Here is a 7,810-nt window from a genome sequence, read left to right on the forward strand (position 1 = left end):
CACATAAGTAAAGAAAGCAGGATTTGGTTCTTACTAAACTGACAAATTTAAATTTTAGCATGCAACATACAGTGCAATTCATAATACTTGTTAATTGCTTAATAAGGGTCATTGTGTTTTCAAGCCATATACCTAAACCAATAGTTCTCAAACTTCATTGCACCGCAACCCCCTTCTGACACCAAAAATTACTACACAACCCCAGGAATGGGGACCGAAGCAACCCACTTTGGGGTCCCAAGCCACAGTTTGAGAACCTCTAACCTAAACTGTAAGATCCTTGAGGAAGGGAACGTGTGTCTTCTATACTTTGTACAGGGATGAGGACAAAAGTCAGCAATCAATTAGTAAAATAATAAAGTAATTAATATTAAAATACAGCTTCATAAAAGTGCATGATAATTTAAATGAATGCTCTCAAGAGCTACCAGTCTTCTTTCATTTCTTTAAAGTACCATGCACTTTTATGAAGCTTTAGTTTATTATTTATCACGTTATTATTACCAACAAAGTATATCACACAAATGATACCAAAGGGGGAAAGAAATGAGGGAGAAAAGCAAATTACAACAAACCAATAGTAGAATTCACTGCTTTTAAACGTATTAGATTGCAATCCTTGTCCTGCTGAATTAAAAGGCTATATTTCCACTAACTGCAATGGGAACAGGAATTAGTTCCTAGAATTTATACGTACTGTCCTTTCTATGGCCTTGCATATCAAATGTTATTCCACTCGCCGAGGTGGAGTACCAGGGGCGCTCTAGCCGCGGAGTCAGAGCGCTCGACGTGCCTTGCCATTGTGGATGCGTCATGAGTTAGAGTGCACCGGGCTGCTTTAATGCACTCTAACTCGCAAGTATAGCCATGCCCTTAGATTGCCCTAGCTACATCGTTCAGGGGTGTGAAAAATTCCCACATCTGAGTGCCGAAGTTAAAGATGACCTAACCCCTGATGTATATGCAGCTAGGTCCACTGACCTAGCTATGCTGCTCAGAGAGGTGGACTAACTGCAGTGACAGTAAAAAGGCCCTTCCATCACTGTAGTGCCAGTAGTGTAGACATGGCTTAAGAGTGACCACACTATTCCTGAATATCTCCATGTGTACACAAACCCTAAGAGTTCAATTTCAGGTTTTCTGCCACATATTTAACTAAAGCTAAAGAGAGAGAAATGAAAAATCCTGCAAAGAGTAAAGTTTCTAAGGAACCCCTACATCTCTAAAATGACATAATACATAGAAGAAAAATAATGGCAAAACCTTGTGTAAATCTTTATTTACATGGAGATTAACAGGTAACTGGACTACTTGTGAGAGTAAGGAAGACTTGCATGCGGAAGGTTTGGCGAGACTGGCCCTTAAATCAGCACAAAGAAGGTATGTTCATTTATTGAGTCAGAAAGAACAATCCATTTTTCCCATTGACAAGCTTTGAGGTCACTTTAATATTTAGGCCCTGATCCTGCAATGAGCTATGTGTAGGCAAACCCCTGAGCCAGGCAGAGCTCACTGGAGAACCAAGATCATAAATTTTCACTGTTCCAGTACAGCAGTCTTTCATGTCACTTTTATAATCCTGTGTTATGAAGTGCACTATATATCAACTGTAAAACACTGCTTTGGTGTATAAGATTTGTGTAGTGAGTTCATTTTTTTTAAACCACATTTTTACCTATAATTTGGATACACTTAAAATTATATGAAAGGAAAAGTTTGACAGATGTGACATGCCAATTTTAATTACAGAAGCACAAAAGGTAAGAAAGTTGCTCCCTACCATAATCTTAATTTCTTGTATTGCACAAGGGGATCTAAACCCTTGAAAAACCCAGCTACTTCATAATTAAAAAAAAGTTTTAATTAAGCTGAGCCAACGGTTAACTGAAAAAGGAAAAAAGCTGTTCCAACTTCTTTTTATCTATTCATCTTTGGTATTCATATAGTACCAATCACTGTTGTAGCTGGCATTTTTCTGGTGGCCCTACCATTTTCTGTAAAAAATAAACACTGTAAATGTTTAGCCTTACAGTTGTGAAGAAAACTTTTGGAATGTAAACCACTGTGCTTCTCTTTTCCTGAGTCTGCAGACAACCTGAACCAATAGAGTGGAGAGATGTGAATTTCCCCATCCATCTAAACTCTTTGGGGCAGGGACTATCTCAAATAGCTCCCCCATAAGTTTCAATTTCATCACATTAGCACATGTTAAAGTCTATGCTGTCTAAGGGCTATGCGACACATGGCCTGACTTAGGAACAACTGTTCCTGAATAACTCCATGGGGTAGGCCTGATCTATACTACAAATTTACGCCAGCATAATTATACTGGCTAGGAGTGTAAAAAATCATAACCCTTAGCCAATATAGCTATGCTGGGAAAAAAACCAGTCTGACTCTTTCTTCTATTTTCACCTGTCTCTATTATATTGTGAGTATGTCAGCAGGGACTGCTTTATTCTTTATGTGTTTTCCATATATTAATGCTTATTAGGGCTGTCGATTAATCACAGTTAACTCACACAATTAAATAGTGATTAATCACAGTTTTAATCACACTGTTAAACAACAGAATACCAATTGAAAATTATTAAGTATTTTGGATGTTTTTCTACATTTTCAAATATTTGATTTCAATTTGCAACACAAAATACAAAGTGTACAGTGCTCCCTTTATATTTTTTACATCATCTGAAAATGAGAATAGGTGTTCACATGGCACTGTGGTAGTCGGCATTGCTAGGTATTTACGTGCCAGATATGCTAAACATTTGTAAGCGCCTTCATGCTTTGGCCACCATTCCAGAGGACATGCTTCCATGCCGATGACGTTTGATAAATAAATAATACTTTAATTAAGTTTGTGACTGAACTCCTTTGGGGAGAACTGTATGTCTCCTGTTCTATTTTACCTGCATTCTGTCATATATTTCATGTCATAGCAGTCTCAGATGATGACCCAGTCAGCACATGTTCGTTTTAAGAACACTTTCACAGCAGATTTGACAAAATGCAAAGAAGGTACCAATGTGAGATTTCTAAAGGTAGCTACAGCACTTGACACAAGATTTAAGAATCTGAAGTGCCTTCCAAAATCTGAGAGGAATGAGGTGTGGAGCATGCTTTCAGAAGTCTTAAAAGAGCAACACTCCGATGTGGAAATTACAGAACCCGAACCACCAAAAAAGAAAATCAACCTTCTGCTGGTGGCATCTGACTCAGATGAGGAAAATGAACATGCGTCGGTCCGCTCTGCTTTGGATCGTTAACGAGCAGAACCCATCATCAGCATTGACTATTGTCTTGTGGAATGGTGGTTGAAGCATAAAGGGACATATGAATTTTTAGCGCATCTGGCCGGTAAATATCTTTTGACACTGGCTACAACAGTGCCATGCGAACGACTGTTCTCACTTTCAGGTGACACCGTAAACAAGAAGCGGGCAGCATTATCTCTTGCAAATGTAAACAAATGTGCTTGTCTGTAGCAATTGACTGAACAAGAAGTAAGACTGAGTGGACTTGTAGGTTGTAAGTATTACATTGTTTTATTTTTGAGTGCAGGTTTTTTTGGTACATAATTCTACATTTGTAAGTTCAACTTTCCTGATAAAGAGATTGCATTACAGTACTTGTATGAGGTGAATTGAAAAATACTATTTCTATTATCATTTTTACCGTGCAAATATTTGTACTAAAAAATAAAGTGAGCACTGTACACTTTGTATTCTGCGTTGTAATTGAAATCAGTATATGAAAATGTAGAAAATATCCAAAAATATTTAAATAAATGGTATTCTATTAACAGAGCAATTAATCGTGATTTATTTTTTTAATCGCTTGACAGCTCTAACGATTATCCTTGGATTTATTTGGATAATTCAAGTTTTTATGTGTGGCCCACCAATCTCATAATAATTTCAAGTAGCCACCTGACTAAAGAACCTGTGATTAGTGACTTGTGTAATCCACACCCCAAATTAATGAAAGACTATGGTCAGTATACCTCTACTGGCAAACCCATCTAGTGTACATGCAGCTTGCCCTGGCAGAAATTGCATTTGTCAGAATAGCTTATACTGGTTTCCTGAGCAAAATAAGATACATGGGCAAAAGCACTTTTATGCCAGTATAACTGCATCTACACTAGGGCTTTTGCCAGCATAGAAATGTCATAAGAAAAAGATCACACCCTTACCAACATTAATACGTTGACAAAAATTGCTAATATAAACCTGGCCCGGAGCCTTGTCTTTACCAGGAAAACAGGTGTTTTTTTATCACGTTACTAACACATGGTAAAACCAAACAAAATCCAAATCCATAGTCTGGCTTCACTGTAGGAGTTTTGGAATGTGTGTAGTACTAGGTGTTATTTAACCTTTTCTAACAACACACCTTTAATCCTCGTCAAGACAAAGCTATGCATTTATATAGCACTGTCCTAGTGCAATGACCTTGGGTGGGGCTCTACTGTAATACAAATAAATAAATAAATAAATACCCATGTTTATGCTGAAGCCTAATAACTGCATTTTAATTCTCATTCTAATTATTTTAATGATTATTTTAACAAACATATCCAGTGGATGTGCTTTATTCCACATTGTTGGACATCATAAATCAAATACGGAAAAGACAGTTCATCTAGTCTAGTGGTCCCCAATGTGGTGCCTGTGGGCGCCATGGCGCCCATCGGGGCATTTATGTGTGCCCGCCTAGTGCCCAGCAGGGGAGAGAAGCTGCGGCCCCATGCCTGCCAGGGACAGAGAACTCTGGGGCTGCAGGCACCGGAGTTCTCGGTTCCCGGCAGGTGCGGGGCCCACCTAGTGCCCAGCAGAGAAGAGAATCTGGGGCCCCGCACCTGCTGGGGACAGAGTATTCCAGGGCTGCGAGCACCAGTGTTTTCTGTCCTCGCGGCTATTCTCCGGCTTCTCTCTTCTCTCTGGATTCATATATTATGTAATATTAAATATTTTTTTTGTATTATTTAATGTACAAATACAAAATAAGCCTTGTAAAATTGTTGGCGCCCGCCAAGCTCTTCTGAAAACATGAATGTGCTATTGGTCATAAAAAGGTTGGGGACCACTGATCTAGTTCATCCTTCTGACCAAAATAGGATTGTTCCCTTGAGTATATTCTCTAACTTTTGTTCAGTCTACTTTTAAAAAGTGATGTATAAAAGGGGGAAAATATTTCTTTTTTTTGTTTCTGTGTGACATAAGAAAGGTCTAAAAAGTTTTAGGGATTTTTAAGAGTTTTTTCTGCTTGTTATTTTACACTAGAAATTCAGGTCTTGCATGCTCTTGAAATCTGTGACTGAAGAACTGATGTGCAGTACACTAAAACCACTCCTAATGCCTTAATTCAATGGGATTTCCTTATGTCACATTTCATTTAAATCAGTGGGAGTTTTGAGCGTGTAACAATGGCAAGATTAGTTTTATACTTACGTTTATACACCTGCATATTTCTCTGTTAAAAATATCCCATAGAAACAAAGAAATAGAAAAAAGATGCATTGTACCATCAAGGCCGTAAAAATAATGGACAAAAGCCAAGAAATTGAAGGCTGATATTGTCCTCAATTTACACTGTTGACTTTTTCCTGTTTACAGCCACTTGAGTAAATGGCAGAGCGTGGGTTACTGGCTTTTGTCTGATTGCATCACAGCCCTAACATTATTCAAATACAGATTTTGCATACGTTATAAATGTATGTCCTGAAACTTGTGTGCTTTCACCAGGAAGGATTCTGTTTATACTTTGTGCCCTGAGGGCTAACTGCATATTAGCACAGTTATAATCCAAGAGTGTTTCAAAGTTGTTGTTCCCCGCCCCCTCTCCCCATACACACACAAGAATGAAATAGTAAAAAATGCTACAAAAGGTTGCAACATAAAGGCTTACTGAGGTCAATGGGAGTTTTGCCTAAGGGAGTTTCTAGTATTTACAAGGAGCTGGTTAACTGGCGGCCTGCTACCTGGAATCACAACACAGGGGCGCTTGCAGGGCCGCAGGGGGAGACCCAGCAGGCACAGCTGCCCCGGCCCCCATACTTGAGACGGCCTCCACACCTGGCACTTCCCGGCATGGCCCGCACCGCGCTGAGCCGGGTCGGTCCCTCCCGGGGCCCGCATTACACAACTACTCTAGGCGGGGGGTGGAAGCTGGACGACATCACCCTACAGCCTGGCCCGCCCGTCCCCTTCCGGCGGCGAACCAAGGGGATGGGGGGGGAGACACGCCTCAGACTGGCGCCAGAGAGGATAACCATCCCGACCTCCACCGGCCACCGCCAGGTGTGCGCATGCGCGTTACTACAACGGGCTCACTCAAGGCACCACCAGCATCATAGACTGCCACGTGTGCGCACGCGCGCGCCCTCCAGCTCACCTTCACCCGGTGCAGCCTTAGAGACAAGCCATCTCCCCGTCCGAATAGTTCTGCCCAATCAGACCGAGGCAGCACCAAAGTCCCGCCTCCTGCTCCCTTTTTATCCAATCGTCAGTACCCTTAATCCCCCCCGCCCCACACACACAAACCGTTGTTATTAAAAGGAGGAGAACAAGGAAGGAAAGGTCCAAATTACTAAATACCCGGGGGGGGGGGGCAGCGTCACCCTTTCCCTGCGTTGTGGTTTGCCCCAGTCCACATACTGGGACCCCACCAAGGGGAGGGGAAGAAAGAACGTTACTGCCCTCGGCGGCCCCGGAGGGGTTAATGTGATGGGGGGACAGCGCCCCTCCCCCCCGGGATTGGTCAACCTCAACGAACTCCCCCACCGTTACCGGCCGCTGTCCCGCCGCCACCGACACATCCAGCACACGGGGCCCCCGGCACGGAGCCCGGCTCTCTGAGGCCCCGCGCCCCCTCAGCAAGCCCAGCCTGCGCCCCGTCCCCGCCAAGCTGGAGACCGGATGCTCCGGGAGGGGAACTTGACACCCACCTGTGGAGAAGCGGGGCGGGCGGGGAACGTTACTAGGCGCCCAGGGAACGGCAGGCTCAGCCTCCCGCTCCCTCGGCCATGAGCTGCGGGGCTAGGGGGCTGTTACGGCAGCGGGCGGGTGAGGCTCTGTGGCCTGCCATGGGCAGCAGGTCAGACAAGATGAGCAGGATGGTCCCTGCCCCGGGCTGCTTTACACCCGTCCCCGCTGGCAGCAGGCAGCCTGGTGTGCTGTGACACCGCTCCTGGCCCCATCCCCTGGAGCCCCCCTGCCGCCGTGATTCCTGACAGCTACGCACAGACACCCGGTACCTCTCAGTCCTGCCTCCCGCAGATTCGCTGGTGCTGCGAACTGGGGCAGCTGCTTGTGCTCTTGCTCTGCCTTTTTTGTTTTAGGTCTGTCTCTCTAGCTCCAGCTCAACTCAAAACAAAGGAGACCCTGAGAAACATGTGACCTGCCAAAGCCAAAACACATGATGTCAGTGACACGCCAGCCAGTGGGAGCACAGCGGCTGAAGTACTTGGGAGATGTAGTTCAAAGAGACCACAGCGATGCAAACATCCGTGTCACGTCGTTTGCCTGCCCGTTTTAGTCCATGGTCAGAGTTGAAGTTGGCCCTTGATAGTTGCTAATGGTTTAAAATACCAACTTCCCAAAAATAATTGCACCACTAATCTAAAATATAGATACACCCAGGCATTTGTTGGCATGTATAATTTACACATGAATTTTCTGAATGGAACCAGAACTGACTAGCCAACTGTAGTGAAAATTAAAAGGTAATAATTGGAGATATACCAATCTCCTAGAACTGGAAGGGACCTTGAAAGGTCATTGAGTCTAGCTGCCTGCCTTCACTA

General features: G+C 43.4%; 1 protein-coding gene across 4 annotated transcripts in view; it reads right to left on the reverse strand.

The window, feature by feature from the left end:
* KLHL24 (kelch like family member 24) overlaps positions 1–7,400 on the reverse strand; it is a 47,811-nt gene extending 40,411 nt beyond the window's left edge. Inside the window, exon 1 of one of the 4 annotated variants that reach the window (XM_039486896.1) lies at positions 7,262–7,400. The gene's annotated coding sequence lies outside the window, so the exon portion shown is untranslated. Of the gene's footprint in view, positions 1–5,456; positions 5,526–6,399; positions 6,460–6,952; positions 7,011–7,261 lie in introns of those variants that run through there. The other 3 variants (XM_039486899.1, XM_039486897.1, XM_039486898.1) reach the window with 3 other exon arrangements.
* Between the last annotated feature and the right edge of the window lie 410 nt (positions 7,401–7,810).

Source organism: Mauremys reevesii, linkage group 9 (assembly GCF_016161935.1).
Source record: "Mauremys reevesii isolate NIE-2019 linkage group 9, ASM1616193v1, whole genome shotgun sequence".
NCBI classification, from domain to species: Eukaryota; Metazoa; Chordata; order Testudines; family Geoemydidae; genus Mauremys; species Mauremys reevesii.